We start from the raw sequence: 18,121 nt of genomic DNA, 5'->3' as shown, positions 1-18,121 counted from the left end.
ACTTAGTCCCTAAGATCTCTTCACTATGTTCCTGTGCCTCTCCGTGTGCAAGTTCTTGCACCCCGTGCCAGCCTCTCTACCCTACACCTTCAAGTCTGCATCTCATCATTCTCACTCTCCCCTGTTCCAACACAGAATCTCTATCTCTCACTCTCTTCCCCCCACATCCCCAGCCAGCATCACTCACCTTCTCTTCCCCTGCCTCCCCAGCCAGCATGTCTCACCTTCTTTCCCCCTGCCTCCCCAGCCAGCATGTCTCACCTTCTCTCCCCCTGCCTCCCCAGCCAGCATGTCCCACCTCTCCCCATGCCTCCCCAGCCAGCATCTCTCACCTTCTCTCACTCCTGCCCCCCAGCCAGCATCTCTTTCACCTCTGCCCCCCCAGCCAGCATCTCTCATCCCTGCCAGCATCTCTGTCTCACCACTGCCCCCCCCCCAGCCAGCATGTCTCACTCTCCTCTATTCTCTGTGAACTAGCATTTATCACCCCATCCCTCCCCAGCCAGAATTTCTCTCATCCCTGTCCCCTTGAGCCAGCATCTCCTACCCTCTCTCCGTTTTATCCTTCCTGAGCATTTCATTCTCCCCTATCCTCCACAACCAACACCTCACTCTCTCCCCATGGTTCCCAATCCAGCATCTCTCTCTCCTTCCTCCTCTCAAGCCAGCATTTCTTATTTTTCCCTCCCCCTCCCCAGCCAGGATCTCTTACACTTTGTCTCTCCTCTGCTCCAAATGGCATCTACTACAAATGGAGGCCCTGTTCTTACATGTACCCTTCTTCCTAAGGCACCCCCTGTTTAGCTTAGCAATGCTGATTCCAATAAGCAACCTGCTGCCGGTTCTGCAGGCTTCACTCTTACCGTGGTTCCCATCTGTGAAGAAAGAGGAAGTGACATCATCGAGGGCAGGAACATGGTAGAGGGAATCCTGCAGAACCCACACAGACTGCCTGAAGATGTTGCAGGCAGTGATTTGGGCTGTAAATGGAGAGAGGAAGTGCCGATGCCAAATTCTGCATTGCACAGAATTCTGCCAGGAGTATAGTAACAACATTCCATGCTACCAATCCCAGGACAAGCAGTGACTTCTCCCATGTCTGTCTCAATAACAGACTATGGACTTTTCCTCTGGGAACTTGTTCAAACCTTGTATAAATCCAGCTACACTAACCACTGTTACCACATCCTCTGGAACTTGTTCCATTTAAAACATTCAAAATAAAATGTGTTTTTTCCACTTTTGTTGCCTGGACATTTTATTTTGCCATTGTATTGGTTCCAGTTTCTCTTTTCTGCTGTCCTGTCTGTCTGCTAATTCTTCAGGTGGCTGCTATTCATTGGTCTTTTCTCCTCTCTCCTGTCTATTCCCTCACTATACCTGCCTGACATATTGATCATTACTTTTTGGTTCTCTTCTGCCTTTTTCTCACCCTTATCCTCCTTTTTACTTTTCATCTACCTTCTTTCACCCACTAGCTCTCCCATTCCCCATCTTATTCCTTTCTCAACCCTCCATTCCCTTTCATCTTTAGTTTTCTCCCCATTACCACATTTCTACACTCTGTAATAACTATCCTCTCATTCATTTCCTTGCCACTTCTCTCCTCCCCCTAGGCCTCTCCAATAGGGTTTTTCCATTCACAGCATCTTCCTCCTTCCATATTTCTAGCCCAGTATCTGCTCTCTCTTCTCTCCCTCATGGTCCAGTATTTCTCCCTCTCTCATCCCTCATACACCCCCATGTCCAGCATCTCTCTCTCTCCATCCCTTGCGTCTTAGGTCCAACATCTCTAATTCTCTCTCTTGCAAGCCCTAGTTCCAACATCTCTCTTCGCTCTCCCCCTATGCAACATTCCCTTCTTTTCACTGCCATGTCCAACATTTCTGCCTCTCTCCCACTATCCACCATCTCTCCCCCCCTACCTTGTGCCCTGGGTCAGACATCTTTCTTCCACCATAATGTCTAACATTTCTTCCTTTCTCCCTCCCTCCCCTCCATCCCTATGTCCAGAGAAGCAAATGCAGTGGCTTTTCTCTGCCATTGAGAATGGGTTTCTCTCATTTTAATAGCTGAAACCTTCCAAGAATACTCTTCTGAGTAGTGCCTGAATATTCCTAAGCATTGGGGATGTAAACTTTATTTTTTCTGTAGTGTTCACCAACAAAATAGTGGTTGCAATTTTATTTCAGACCTAGAAGAAGAGGATTTTTTCTAGTACCAGAGGGATAATTCAGTTGGGAGCACTAGGAGATCTGAGGATCCTGCTACTTTATTGAAGAAGTTTAGAAATAAATTTTAAATGGGGTTATGTTTTTCTGCTTCAGAACAATGTAATTGGAATGAACACTGAGACTAAAATTCAGTTAACCTGTACCTTTTCAACCTCTCCTGCTGATTTTATTTTTGTCTGTGAACTTATTTTCTGGTTTGGAAAAAATCATTCTGTTCGGGGAGTGTTTTTTTTTCTCCCCTTTCAAAGACACTGAGTGAGTGATCCCTTCAGCCCTCACTGTGCATTCTACGAGGCTGTGTTCCAGACAGTGTGATGAGTTTTTCAGTTCTCAGCAGTCTCTGAAGGACGATCCCAGCCTTTACAGGAAGTGCCCTTAACCCTTTCAGGACCAAGGGACATATTTGTCCCATAACTTTAAAATCCTATAAATTTTGATTGGGATAGTCTACAGTTCTAAATTTGATATGTACGGATTCCATATGATACTGCCTTTATGTAAACAAACTGGTTCCGACATTCATTCATTAGCGTCGTTGCTAGATTGACGAGAAGATTCACTTGCCACACTGTCCATAAACCAGAAGTGTGATTTTTTAAAATAAAAATAATGATATTTCACAAAAAATATCAATTTTTTGGCATCTGCAAGCCCTTTTTACCATAAAAATGTCGTCAAAACCACAAAAATTGGCCTACGATCCTTATGGTCCTGAAAGGGTTAAAAAGTAGAGTACATAAAGTGGAAAAGTGTCCTTGCACATCCCTCACAGCAATATTTCATTTTCCAGATCAAAACTCTTCATGGCTGGCTATGAAATCTGTGTCAACGGGAGATTTAACAGTTAATAGGAGGCTGTTTTGATATCGGTCTGCAATTTGCCAAACGTAACTTGAAGGACATCAGTAAGTTACAATTACATGCGGTGCATTAAGAACTTATGCCAAGAAGCTTTTACCTTTGAAACCCGAGTGTCGTAAAAAGCAGCCATCGGTGGTATTTTTGTGTTATGAAACTCGGCTAATAGCAAAGAGTGGGAAGCAGTGAAATTAAGTGTTTGACATTGCTCTGTAAAGGTACGGTAATTGAAAGTCCTGTTTATGTTTATGATAAGGCCATCGACCTCCTCTGCTCTTAAATCATTCAGCATTGCTTTAAGAGGCAGACGTGCTTCTCAAGAGTGAATGAAATCACCCTTGGCTAAATTGCTCCGTCTTAACAAGAAGATCTCAAGTAGTTAACGATAGCCGAATCTTCTTGATGAAAGAGCCTCCCCTGTGGAGCCCCACAGATTTCAGTGTTAATACTAATAATATTCAAGCAGTATGTTGCCTCTTCCATTGTCATGTAGAGAATTCTGTAAAACAGTTTGATGGGCTTTGATGGATTGCTTTGGGGGGTGGAGGGGGGGAGGTTGTGCTTTATAAGCTAACATACTAGGTAAGGTCACTTAGAGAATTACGTATCAAGGGCTTGAGCTATCGTTTGGCATGTTGATGACCTGAGCTGGAAAAATAGGAGTCTAAAATTGCTCAAAACTTACCTCTTTGTACAGGCATTTTTCTGTTAGCTCTCCATTTCTCAACAAAGGTTATTACATTACATTACATTACAAATTTCTATTCCGCCATTACCTTTCGGTTCAAAGCGGATTACAAAAAGAGTTATGGAAGAAGGGTTACAACGTTAGATCAGAGAAGGTTTCCAAGAGAGGGAAAAGTAGGATCTGGGGTTAGGGAGGGGATGGTAAGAGGGGGGTTAAGCTTTATCATGGTATTAAGCTTTATTAAGGGATTTCTTGAAGAGTATAGTTTTTATTTCCTTTCTGAACATCTTGTAGTCTGGGGTTGTTGTCAATAGGTTGGAGACTTGGTTGTCTATCTTCGCTGCCTGAGTGGCCAGTAGTCCATTGTATAGTTTTTTTCCGTTTTAATTCTTTGATTGGGGGGTAAGTGAATGGGGCGTGTGTTTTTCTATGCCTGATTATCTTACCATTATTTAGACACTCGTGTGAAAATGTTTGTATCCATGACCTCTGCCTTTTACCTGTTATGTACTTGGTCCTGTTAGCACGTTTGTATTAAAATCTGTGCATGTGAATTGTAAAAAAAAAAAAAAAGCAGATTATAAATGTTTTAAATAAATTAAATAAAATGTGATTCTTGGCACCTGGGAACCGAGCTATGTCTAGATTCACTGCCGACCTTGGTGGTGGAGCCACTAGTGGAGCTGATCCTGGCCACGGGAAAGGGGGTGGGAGACAAGATTGTGAGCTCCACTGAGCTGGAATTATTTCTTATTTCTATCTTTACAGAACTTTGTATGTTTAGTGAAGCATTACAGTGATAAATAGGTACAGATGGGCTGACAGATAATTTCCATGCCTTTTTTTTTTTCCGGGGAAGGGGAGGTGTTTCATTCCATAATGAATATTGTTAAGGGTGCATAATTTTATTTATTAATTTATTCAATTTTCTATACCATTCTCTCAGAGGAGCTCAGAACAGTTTATATGAATTTATTCAGGTACTCGAGCATTTTTCCCTGTCTGTCCCGGCAGGCTCACAATCTATCTAATGTACCTGAGGCAGTGGGGAATCTGGCGACCTGCCCAGGGTCATAAGGAGCAGCGTGGGCTGGAGTCCACAACCCACAGTTCTAACCACTGCACCACATTTTCAGACATAGTGTGGTAAAAGATAGCACGGCAAATATTGTCTTGACAAAGATGGCAAACCAAAGTTAACAAAGCATGGTAAAAATAGGATATGACAAAACATGGTATGGTGAGACAGTGCATGGTGCGCATAGTCCAGCAAAATATAGCACGATAAACAAAGTATTATAGGCATGGCTAAGATAGTATGGCACAACTAGAAAAAATGGTTAGGCAAGCATGCATGACGAAGCATAGCATGGAAGACATAGAACATAGTAAATGAATGCAAATAAAGACCTGAACGGTCCGTCCAGTCTGCCCATTAGTTATTCTCATTAAAAATACATGATTAAATTAACTTGTCTCTTCTTTGATATTTCTGGGCCATAGACTAAAGTCCACCTGGTGGTGTCCTAGGTTCCAACTGCTGAAGTTGCCATCTAAGCTCACTCCAGTCTATCCAACCATCCCGTTGTTTGCAGGATATCTTTTGTAAAGTCTGGTCAGTAACATCCTCATGTTCCAAGTTAGTGGAGTTCCCGTTGATGCCCATCCTACAACGAATCACCATATATGGGACACAGACCATACAAGTCTATCCAATATGGCAGACATTGTAGGGCAGACAGGGCATGAGCGATTGAAGCATGGCTGACCCAGTATGGTAAATATGGTGTATATAGTAAAGTATGGTAGGACAAAGATGGCGAACAGTATGACAGAGTGTGGTAACATTGTAAATGAAGGCAGATTACATAAAGTTGGGCACTCAAATTTACAACTAGTGCTGACGAATTTGGGTGCATAAGTTATAGAAGAGTGTCAGTTATACACTAATTTAATTGTTAAATTAGGTGCCAATTGGCTTTAAGTGCATGAATTGCTGCTAATTGGCACACATTTGCAGATACACAGGGACCTGCACTTAATCTAATCCTTAGATTTATATACCGAGTCATCTTCTAAATTAGAAGCTCGACTCGGTTTACATAAAAGATACTTGACAATGTGAATGGATCAGATCTAGTTAGCAGTTCTAAGGAAAGTTGACATAACAGGATCTACACCCTCAATGAGAATTATTAAATAAATGTGTTTTTAAAGATTTTCTAAAAATTGGAAGGAAGAATTCTAATTTTAACCAGAAGTTCATTCCAAATAGATGTAAAAACGTATGAGAAAGATTGAGAAAAATAACCCAGAGATTTTAAGAGAAGGAAAAAGACAATTAATACATCTGGGAGCTTCTTGATTTTATAGACTGTAAAGAGTTCAAAGAAATTGAAACCAAAGGTGCAAAAATTCCATGCAAAATTCTAAATGTTATACTTGCACATTTAAATTGGTTTCCGAGACAGACTGGAAGCCAATGAAGTGCTTTCAGAAGGGGAGATACGTTATCAAATTTCTTTTTACCATAAATCAGTTTAGCTGCCATATTCTGGATTAATTGTAATCTTTTTAAATTCCCCTTATTTAAACAGATATAAAGAGAATTGCAGTAATCTAGTTGTGCTAATTTAATGGCTTGCACCAATATTCTAAAGTGTTGTTGATAAAACAGATGAAAAACCTTTCTTAACATACAGAGACTAAAAAAGCATTTCTTAGAAAGAGTATTAACCTGACGTTGGAGAGAGTGAGGAATCCAACAAGAATCCTAATACCTTAGAAGAGTACTCGATGTTCAAAGAATCTCCAGTCGTCAAGGATCACCGAAGAAGGCAAAAGACCTATTTTTGGGCCAAACCATAATAGCTTAGATACAGTTCCTTGTAATGTGATTTTGGGGATGGACCTGGGCATTCAGTAAACATAGCCACAGAGGGATTAAAAGTGAAAAGAAAACATTTATTTACCTGCAGAGAAATGCAGCCACTCAGGTGTTTAGGTTATCCACAATGAATATTCATGAAAGAGATTTGCATGCAGTGGAGGCAAGAAACTCATTTTTATTTATGCAGTAACTAGTAACTTTAATATACAGGGTGCCCACAAAAACACTTCTTGATTTTAAATGGTTACAAAACCAAAATTTATTGGAACATTCTTTCACCTTTGAGGCTTCAGTTTCATCAACTCATAAAGTTTCATATGGTATGTTGATTACATACACTCAATGTAAGCCCCACTCGGCAAACATCAATGCGATAATCGAGCTCAGGGACTCTCCGAAGCATAACCGGCATGATCACATTTATATCTTCAGTGATGTGTTCCTGCTGATCAGCCATACTTGCGGGTAGTGGAGGTATGTACATTCTGTCGTTTACGTACCCCCAAAGGGAAAAAGTCACAAACAGTAGTGTCCAGTGATCTCGGGAGGCCCCTTGAGGAACACCTGGTCATTTTGTCGCGTTGCATTGTCTGAAGGTTGTAACTTCTGCACCAATTTGCAGCTTATGAGGGTGAAAATCCAAGCGATTGTGTAAGATCTTGCTAACCGTACTTTTTGGGACTTGTATTTGCTGTCATCTTATTTATAAACATATTCCAATAAGTTTTGATTTTGTACCATTTAAAATCAAGGAGTGTTTTTGTGGGCACCCTGTATTACTTTTGATAACTTGCCCAACACCAACTCTAGCTAAGACTAGCACATATCAATTGCCACTGCTTTAATCAAATGTCTGATGGAAAAAAGTAGACTTGAAGTTGCTTCTGAATTTTGAGGTAATTTCCTATAGGCTTGTTTTTAAGGAAGGTGGAAAGTTCACATCACAGGACCGTGCTACTAAAAAAGCAAACTCCAGAATAGTATTTTTAATATCACTTGCTCCAGCTGGAGCTGTTTATAATTTAGTCTCTAATGAATGAAAAGTTCTCAAGTACAAGCCTAACTCCAGCAACTCAGAGACTAACTTCCAAATTCTATAAAAAGTGCTGAAAATTGTGTGTGCAGATTTGGGCACATAGGGCCTGATTCTCCAAAGTGCATCCCGATTTTAGGCAGCTGTAGGCGTCCTACAGCTGTCTAATCAGCCAATCGGGATGCACGTTTTTTAAAAAAATGCTCCCCAGGCAGGCTGCCTATATTGAAGGCGCCTCCAGGAGCCTAGGGAGACCCGCAAGATGCCTAAGCTCCCCTAAGGGCCTTAGGCGAACCTAGGCGGCCCTACGCGTCTTCCTAGTAGAGGAAGAGAAGCTTAAAATGTAGGCCAGCAAAATGCTGGTCTACATTGTAAGTAGACGCGGCCGCTATACTTATGGCAGCAAGGGATCTCCCTGCTGCAATAAGTATAGCGGTTGCGGCCGCCTGTCCCATCGCCGACAGGAGGATGCCCAGTCCTCCTGCCGGAACCCCCCTGGAACCCTCCTCCCCCCTCCAAACTGGTAATCGCGGGCAGGAGGATGCCCAATCCTCCTGCCGGAAAGCCCGACGACCCCCCCCCACCCCCAAAACTAACCTCCCTCCTCCAACTAACCTTTACATGTTGGTCAGCTGGAGGGGTCTTGCTGCCGTCCAGCCGACGGGCCAGCCTCGTGGAAATGAGACAGGCCCGGCCCATCCCTGCTAAATCTAAGGCCTGATTGGCCCAGGCTCTAGAAGCCTGGACCAATCAGGCCTTAGGCATAGCGGGTCCGCCCATCCCCACTAATCCTAAGGCCTGATTGGCCCAGGTATCTGAGTGGCTGAGAAACAGGGAGAGGTGAATGGGTGACAAAGCAGTAAATTCAAGAAAGCATGGAACAGAGCAGGGAAGAGATAGTACATTACATTAGTGACTTCTATTCCACCTATACCTTGCAGTTCAAGGCGGATTACAAAAGAGCTAACTGGACATTTCCAGTGACGTTACAATTGTTTTTTGGTTACAAAAGAGGTAAGATAGCTGGATAATTTCCAGGAGAAATTCCAAATTGGATAGTAAAATGACTGGACATTTCTAGGTAATATTACAAATAAGTTACAAATAAGATTACATTACATTTTAGGGATCTATATTCTTGGTTGGTATTTTGAGGAGGAAGAGATTACCAGAGTGGAGGCTTTGGGAGGGGAATTTACCAGGGAGGAGAGGGAAAAGGGGGAGGATTAAGGTATCTGGATAAATTTTTTGAATAGCAGGGTTTTGATTTCTTTTCAAAATGATTTGAGGTCGCCCATTGCCGTCAGCAGATTGTAGATGGAGTCGCAAGAAGGTTGTCAAACATCTTCTTGCGCTGAGTGCCTTTGAGCGGAGGGTAGGCAAATGGGGTCAGGGTTCTTCTTTGTCTTGTGGTGAGGATCTGATTTAGTAGTAGATGTATGGATGAGCCATATGGTCTTTATTTGCTGCCATTTTCTGTCACACTAAATTTTCTACCGTCACTGAAAGATTGTTCTGTTTTTACTATTATAGGTTTTTGCATTAGAAGGAAACATCATTGTTCTGGCACAGAAGGAACCATCATATTCAAGGTCATTGTCGATACACAATTCCTGCCTGAGCTGAATTGTTTTTAAATAAAATTCACCTCCTCAAAACCTGACATCAGAATGAGGCAGCTGAAAGGAAAACCTAAAAAGGAATCCTCCAAGGATAAGAAGGAGAGAAAACAGGCAATGCAGGAGGCCCGGCAACAAATAGCAACTGTAGTGCTTCCTACACTAGCTGTGCTCGTGCTTGTGATCGTAGTGTTTGTTTATGTGGCGACACGCCCAAATGTAATAGAATGATGATCTTTTTTTCCTCGTTAAGTATTAATACCTACTCAAGAAAAAAAAAAAAGCCAAAATCACCCAACTTTTCTAGTACTGAGTTTTGAGAATAAATGAGAATCAGCTGGTCTTTTTATCAAATCAGATTTATGGAATGTGATATAACATGTATTAGCTACAAACATGCCATATATTCTACAGTCCAGTATATGTGCCTTTCAGACTTTCTAAGATCACACTTTTTGTCATGAACATAGATAAAGTTTTTTCATACCGGGAAAGCCTGTTGTGATATACATTTCTTAACTCTTTCATGTACCTTTCTTGTATACTTGTTTTATCACTGCCAAAATGATTTAACATTCTTGTGCTTCATATTCGAACTGGTTTAAAAAAACGTTCCCAAAGTATTTATTTTTGGAATAAATATTATACTTACACTTCTTATGTTTTATGTCGAACAGCAGAAGTTCTTATAAATGAATCTAAATTATGTTTATGATTCAGTTCAATAAAACTCCAATACCCTCTTGATAATCAAACATACCTACAACCATTAGCTAACCTCACTCAACATCTCAGGAAATATTGGTTCATAGTCAAATGTGCGAAGACAAGTGAGCGCAAGACAACTGAGCGCGAAGGGTTCATAGTGATATGTGCGCACGCAAGACAATAACGTGCACGCCTTTATATCATAAGATAATAGTGCGCAAGGCAAGAGGCTAGGTAAACATAGTGATTAAAAATGCATTTGCAAAACACAGACATGGATGACAATGACGTACATTACATCCTTACGTCAACGTCTTGTGCTTGATTGTGTTAGCAATACAATAGCGTGCAGGATCACCGGAAATATTAGGTACTCCTTTACCTTGAATAAAATTCTCAAGCTTCGAAGGGTCATACCAAGGAAATGTTAAACAGAAAATGTCCCCAAGGGCTAGTACTGTACCTGGCTTTCAGTTATAAAAATGTTTCCCTTAACTGTGTGGTATGGGCCTCATCTGAGAACAATTGTATCCTTAGGCCACAAGATTTTGTCCTGTAAAGAAAGAAATTAAACAGCAAAAAAAAAAAAAAAGGGGGGGGGGGAGGGGGGGGGGTGCTGGTATCAAAACATCCTGCAACCATTCTAGGAAAGCCAGACAGGTTAAAACTATCTGTTTTTACTACTATATCCAAGTCCCTCTCTGAATATAAGCGTTACGTTACTGGGTCAAACCAAAGGACCATGTAGCCCAATATCCTGTTTCCAACGGAACTGTCTAGGTCACGGGTATCTTTTAGAGTCCTAAAAAGAAGTAAGATTCTATACCACTTAACACCAATGCTAAGCAAGGTTTCATGAACCAAAGAAATATCAGTAATAACTATTCTTTCAAAATTAGAAAGCTATCTCAGAAATTATTTCTTAAAAGAGAAGCTCAGGGGATAACAAGCACATAAACCTTGCCCCCCTTTTCTATAACTTCTAACCTCTGGTGTACAACCACTAGGCAAGACTAGGTGATTGCCTAGAGTAGCAACCTCTGGGAGCAGCAAAGAGCTAGCTGTTTGGCTGCTGTGAGAAATAGCTATCGACTGTGCATGGGGCAGAAGTGTAGAAGATCACTCCTGCCCTAGTTCATTGCTAGACCGCCAGGGATTTGAAAGGTATGCCGGGGAGGCAGTGAAAGTTTTTAGAGTTGTCTGGGGCAGGTGGGCACTGACCTGAATATAAACCAAGACCTCCATTTTAGGAAAAAAAATCTGTTTATATTCAAGTATATATGGTATGTATCCTGCTTTTCTCAAAAACCTGCTACAGTGTTCCTCCAAGGACAAGCAGGATACTATATTCTCAAGAGGTGGGATACTCTGGATAAAGGTCATCTTCAACAAAAATGGGAGTAATAAAATAAGCTACCAACATCATTTTTTTTAAAAGACAGTTTGGAACAGAAAATAAAAGGGCCTACTCTTTGCAGTCCAATGTGTACAGTACATTTGTCTTTGTGGTCAAGAGGTATTGGAAAAAGTGTGTACAAGGCAACTTTTGCTAAAAACAACCCCCCCCCCCCCCAAAAAAAAAAAAAAACAAAAAAAAAAAAAAACAACCTTGTGTGAGATGGATCCACCAGTTTTCAATACTCAGATATGCTCTAATCTGCTTGAGCACCCTCAGATAATAAAACACTGACATCACCAATGTTCAGATATGTACATCAAAAAAGAGAACTTCATGTCTAACTATGGTCCCTTTTTATCACTGGTTGCTATGATAAAAGCTCTGATGCTCATAGAATTCCTACCAGCGTCTGAGCTTTTACCACAGTGGCTGGCGATAAACCCTATTAAAGAGGGCTTATATTCCCAAATTCTTCTATGACTATTTCAGGGCCAACTCTTCTCCCCTGGAAATTTTCAGTTTAGCCTCCACATTCCCCTTTCACAACAACACTTCTAAAAAAAAAAAAAATTATAATTTTATATATAATTTTGCATGTTAACATTTTATTTCAGTTTCTGAGATAAAAATCTTATATAGCTCAAATAAGTTTACAAAACTACTTGCACTGTTTTAGAAACAATGAATATAGTGCAATTTTTTTATTGTAGTATTTTTTTATATTTCAGCCTTATCCAGAACTGCCTGTCTTTGTTGAGCATAACTTTATTTGCCTGAAGAGTAAAAATCGCACTCACATTTTTGAAAGCACATAAGTTAAAAAAAAAAAAAATCTTGATTATTTAGCAGACTTATGTCTGTGAATAAAGTCTTCATGGGTGAGACCAGGGCCCAAATTGTACTGAAACACTATTCTGAGGTGATCTGGGTAAGATAACGTGGGCAGACAAAATAGCACAGTTACTTACCGTAACAGGTGTTATCCAGGGGCAGCAGGCAGATATTCTTGACTGATGGGTGACGGCACCGACGAAGCCCCGGTACGGACAATTTTAGAGTGATTGCACTCTAAGAACTTTGAAAGTTCTAGCAGGCCGCACCGCGCACACGCGAGTGCCTTCCCGCCCGACGGAGGCGTGTGGTCCCCAGTTAGGATAAGCCAGCTAAGAAGCCAACCCGGGGAGGTGGGTGGGACGCAAGAATATCTGCCTGCTGTCCCTGGATAACACCTGTTACGGTAAGTAACTGTGCTTTATCCCAGGACAAGCAGGCAGCATATTCTTGACTGATGAGTGACCTCCAAGCTAACAAAAAGAGGGATGGAGGGAAGGTTGGCCATTAGGAAAACAAATTTTGCAAAACAGATTGGCCGAAGTGTCCATCCCATCTGGAGAATGCATCCAGACAATAGTGAGATGTAAAAGTATGAACTGAGGACCAAGTAGCAGCTTTGCAGATTTCCTCAATCGGAGTAGAACGGAGGAAAGCCACAGATGCTGCCATAGCTCTAACTCTATGGGCCGTGACAGAACCTTCCAGTGTCAGTCCGGACTGAGCATAACAGAATGAAATGCACGCTGCAAGCCAATTTGACAACGTACGTTTAGAAACAGGACGTCCCAATTTATTCAGATCAAAGGACAGAAAGAGTTGGGGAGATGATCTGTGGGGTTTAGTACGCTCTAAATAGTAAGCTAAAGCCCGCTTACAGTCCAAAGTATGCAGAGTCTGTTCTTCAGAATGAGAGTGAGGTTTCGGAAAGAAGACAGGCAGAACAATGGATTGGTTGAGATGGAATTCGAGACAACCTTCGGGAGAAACTTTGGATGTGTACGCAGAACCACCTTGTCATGATGAAAAATAGTAAAAGGTGGATCCGCAACTAGTGCATGTAGCTCACTGACCCTCCTGGCAGAGGTTAGAGCAATAAGGAAGACCACTTTCCAAGTGAGAAACTTGAAAGGAGTCGTAGCCAAGGGTTCAAACGGAGGCTTCATCAAGGCAGAGAGAACCACATTGAGATCCCAGACTACAGGGGGAGCTTTAAGAGGTGGTTTCATATTGAAAAGACCCCGCATGAATCTGGAAATCAAAGGATGAGCTGAAAGGAGTTTTCCATGAACTGGCTCATGAAAAGCAGCAATAGCACTGAGGTGGACTCGGATGGAAGTAGACTTGAGACCAGAGTCAGACAAAGAAAGAAGGTAATCCAACAAGGTCTCCACTGCAAGGGATGTGGGATCATGATGATGAAGAAGACACCAGGAAGAAAATCGTGTCCACTTCTGATGGTAACACTGTAGAGTGGCCGGCTTCCTGGAGGCATCTAGAATAGAACAAACGGGCTGAGACAAAAGAGTATCATTCGAAGTCAGCCCGAGCGATACCAAGCTGTCAGGTGCAGAGACTGGAGGTTGGGATGTAGAAGGGTCTGCTGATGTTGTGTAAGCAGAGAAGGAAACAGCGGAAGAAGCATAGGCTCCCTGGAACTGAATTGAAGTAGAAGGGAGAACCAATGTTGCCTGGGCCATCGTGGAGCGATGAGAATCATGGTGGCCTGTTCCCTCTGGAGCTTGAACAAGGTTCGTAACATGAGAGGTAATGGAGGGAAAGCATACAGGAACAGATTGGACCAATCCAGGAGAAATGCATCTGCTGCCAGACGGTGAGGAGAGTAGAGTCTGGAGCAGAAGAGGGGCAGCTGGTGATTTTGAGGAGCTGCAAAGAGGTCTATCTGAGGAGTGCCCCACTGAGCGAATATGGACTGTAGAGTTAAAGGATCGAGAGTCCACTCGTGAGGTTGGAGAATTCTGCTGAGTTTGTCCGCTAAAGAATTCTGTTCTCCCTGAATGTAGATAGCTTTCAGGAATAATTGGTGATCTGTGGCCCAAGCCCAAATCTTCTGGGCTTCCTGACACAAGAGGCGAGAGCCTGTCCCACCCTGCTTGTTGATGTAGTACATCGCAACTTGATTGTCTGTGCACAGCAGGAGGACTTGAGGAAAGAGAAGATGTTGGAAGGCCTTGAGGGCATAAAACATCGCTCTGAGTTCCAGGCAATTGATATGATGCTTCATTTCCTGGGCTGTCCAAAGTCCTTGAGTTTGGAATTCGTTCAAATGAGCTCCCCAGGCATAAGGGGAGGCGTCGGTGGTGATGACAAGTTGATGAGGAGGTAGATGGAATAGAAGACCTCTGGAGAGAGTTGAGGACATCAACCACCATTGTAGAGATTGACGAAGAGATGATGTCACAAATATGTGTCGTGAGCAATGATCCGTCACTTGGGACCACTGGGTAGCTAGGGTCCATTGAGGAGTGCGCAGGTGAAGACGTGCGAAGGGTGTGACATGAACTGTGGAGGCCATGTGACCCAAGAGTATCATTATTTGCTTGGCAGAGATGGAACGTTGTGGAAGCACCTGCTGACATAGAGATTGAAGAGTTTGAAGACGGTTGGACGGCAGGAACGCTCTCATAAGGACTGTGTCCAGCACTGCTCCAATGAAATGAAGTCTCTGAGTGGGGATGAGATGAGATTTGGGTAGATTGATCTCGAACCCCAGAAGTTGTAGAAACAGGATGGTTTGGTTGGTGGCCAGTACTGTCTGAGATGAATTGGCCTTGATTAACCAGTCGTCCAGGTAAGGAAAGACCTGAAGATGGTGAGAGCGGAGGAAAGCAGCCACCACAATCAGACATTTGGTGAACACTCTTGGAGCGGAGGCAAGACCAAAGGGTAGCACCTTGTATTGGTAATGACAGTGGTTGATCATGAAGCGGAGGTACTGTCTGGAGGTCAGATTGACCAGTATGTGAGTGTATGCCTCTGCGATCGAGGGAGCATAGCCAGTCGCCTTGAGTGAGAAGAGGATAAAGAGTGGCCAAAGAGAGCATTCTGAATTTTTCTTTGACCAAGCATTTGTTGAGATCGCGAAGATCTAGAATGGGTCTGAGATCTCCTGTTTTTTTGGGGACCAGAAAATAACGGGAGTAGAATCCCTGCCCCTTCTAAGCAAGAGGAACTTCCTCTATGGCGTTTAGAAGGAGGGATTGAACCTCTTGGAGAAGAAGGGCGGATTGAGGAGTGTTCAAAGCAGACTTTTGGCAGACTTTGGGAAGGAAGAGTCTGAAAGTTGAGGGAGTAGCTGTGACGGATGATGTTGAGGACCCATTGATCCGAGGTGATGATCTCCCAACGGCTGAGGAAAAAGGTAAGACGGCCACCTATAGGTTGAGGCAGGTGGGCAGATGGCTGAAAACTGGCTATGCCCTGGAGAACTAAGTCAAAAGGGCTGAGTAGATTTTTGCTGTGGAGGTGGCTTCGCCGGTTGCTGCTGTGGTGGCCTAGGGGTTTGTCGCTGTTGCTGACGTTGACGCCTAGGTTGTTGGGGAGCTGACGGCAAGGGGCGAGCCACATAACGGCGTTGATAGACTGATTGTTGTCTGAAAGGCCGGGAAGGTGGTGTCTTCTTCTTTGTTTTCAGAAGAGTATCCCATCGAGTCTCATGGGCGGAGAGCTTTTGGGTGGTAGAGTCCATGGATTCACCAAAGAGTTCATCCCCCAGGCATGGAGCATTAGCCAGTCGATCTTGATGGTTGACATCAAGCTCTGACACTCTGAGCCAAGCAAGGCGACGCATCGCCACAGACATGGCCGTTGCTCTGGTGGTAAGTTCGAATGTGTCATAAATTGATTGAACCAGAAACTTGCGTAGCTGGAAGAGAGAGGACGAGCACTGATGAAAGGCCTGTCGTTTGCGATCAGGGAGGTACTTTTCAAAGGAAGCCATGGTGGTGAGAAGATGCTTGAGGTAAAAAGAAAAGTGAAAAGCATAATTACCAGACCTGTTAGCCAGCATGGCATTCTGGTATAATCTTTTACCAAACTTATCCATGGCTTTACCTTCTCTGCCAGGAGGGACAGAAGCGTACACACTAGCTCCCGCAGACTTTTTAAGCGTAGATTCCACTAGAAGAGATTCATGTGGAAGCTGCGGCTTATCAAATCCAGGTATAGGTATCACTTTATACAGAGAATCCAATTTACGAGGGGCTCCTGGGATGGTCAAAGGAGTCTCCAGATTCTTATAAAAGGTTTCCCTCAAGATATCATGGAGGGGTAATTTGAGAAATTCCTTTGGAGGCTGGTCAAAATCCAGTGCATCCAGGAACGCTTTGGATTTTTTAGACTCAGCCTCCAAAGGAATAGAAAGAGATTCACACATGTCTTTCAGAAAGGAAGTGAAAGATGTATAATCTGGTCTGGAGGATGGATCAGGAACAGCAGGATCATCATCATCTGATGAACACTCACCCTCAGAAAGAAAAGGCTCTTCGGAGTCACCCCACAGATCAGGATCCCTAATGTGGGAGCTATGGTCTCGAGACTCCGGTTTGGAGGGTTCCAGGTGTCGGGATTTGCGTGCCAACTTACCTGACCTCATAGACACGGTATCGGGAGACGTTAAGGGCTGCATCGGTGCCGAAGTCTGAACAGCCTGGTGTTGAGCTCTCGGTTCCGGTGCGAGGACTGGCATGGAGACCGACGAAGCAGAATGGACCGGTACCAACAAGGTGGACGTCGGTACCGGTGGCTCAGACCGGACCGGGACCGGAAGGCTCGGTGCCAATAGTGCGGGAAGGAGCTGTTGCAACTGCTCCTTGAGTTGCACCTGCAGGACGGCAACAATTCGCTCGTCCAGCGAAGGCATCGGTACCACTTTTTTCTTCTGCAGTACCTGCGGTGCCGCTCGACACTCCGAAGAGGAGGAACCCGAGGTTGAGGGGCTGACCTCAATCGGAGTGGAGCGCTTCCGCGGGCGCCTCGAGGTCGGCAGGACTGGGCTCGTTGCTACTGAGACTGGAGGACGCTCCAGCGGGGAAGGCTTCTTAGCCGGCTTACCTGAGGGTGCGACGCCAGCGCGGTGTCGACGAGGTGGGTGCCGACTGAGACGGGGCCGATGTCAGTGCCGGTGCCGCAGGATTAGACATATCGGCACCAAATAATAACCGTTGTTGGATTTGACGGTTTTTCAAAGTTCTCTTTTTTAAAGTGGCACAGCGGGTGCAGGTGGACGCCCGATGGTCAGGACCCAGGCACTGTAAGCACCAGTTATGCGGGTCGGTGAGAGAAATGGGCCGTGCGCACCGCTGGCACTTCTTAAACCCGGGTTGGGGGGGGGCATGAACGTAAAAACGGCCTCTGCCAAATCGAAGGCAGAGGCCTCGATGGTAGCAACAGGCCCCGCCGGGGCGAACCGAAAAAAAAAAATCAAAGTTTTTTTGGTTTTTTTTTAAACAAGAAAGAATAAAATAGAAACAGGAAAAAATATTTCCGAACAGGTTTACGCGAGCGAGGAAAGAAAAAAATCTTTTCAACAGCCGTTGAAAAGGGCGCGTCTTCTTAGCTCCATGGAAACTAAGAAACTGGGGACCGCGCGCCTCCATCGGGCGGGAAGCACTCACGCGTGCGCGGTGCAGCCTGCTAGAACTTTCCAAGTTCTTAGAGTGCAATCACTCTAAAATTGTCCGTACCGGGGCTCCGTCGGTGCCGTCACCCATCAGTCAAGAATATGCTGCCTGCTTGTCCTGGGATAAAAACAGTTATGGTTGCAATATCTGCAAGTTCTTCCATTTGGGTGCTAATGATATCTGAGCTTACCTTCCTTTGCCTCATTCAGCTACAGGGTC

The 18,121-nt window shown here is 43.8% G+C and overlaps 1 long non-coding RNA gene across 2 annotated transcripts in view; it reads left to right on the top strand.

Annotated features, from left to right (window-relative positions):
• The window catches only part of LOC117361916, a 52,796-nt gene extending 42,817 nt beyond the window's left edge, over positions 1–9,979 (top strand). Inside the window, exons 3-4 of one of the 2 annotated variants that reach the window (XR_004539745.1) lie at positions 3,025–3,139; positions 9,237–9,979. This is a non-coding gene — a long non-coding RNA (uncharacterized LOC117361916). The remainder of the gene's footprint in view (positions 1–3,024; positions 3,140–9,236) is intronic. The other variant, XR_004539746.1, reaches the window with a different exon arrangement.
• Positions 9,980–18,121: the final 8,142 nt, after the last annotated feature.

This window comes from Geotrypetes seraphini, chromosome 6, assembly GCF_902459505.1.
Source record: "Geotrypetes seraphini chromosome 6, aGeoSer1.1, whole genome shotgun sequence".
Lineage (NCBI taxonomy): Eukaryota > Metazoa > Chordata > Amphibia > Gymnophiona > Dermophiidae > Geotrypetes > Geotrypetes seraphini.
The sequence above is the reverse complement of the archived record's forward strand: the minus strand, read 5'-3'. Positions and strand labels throughout refer to the sequence as shown.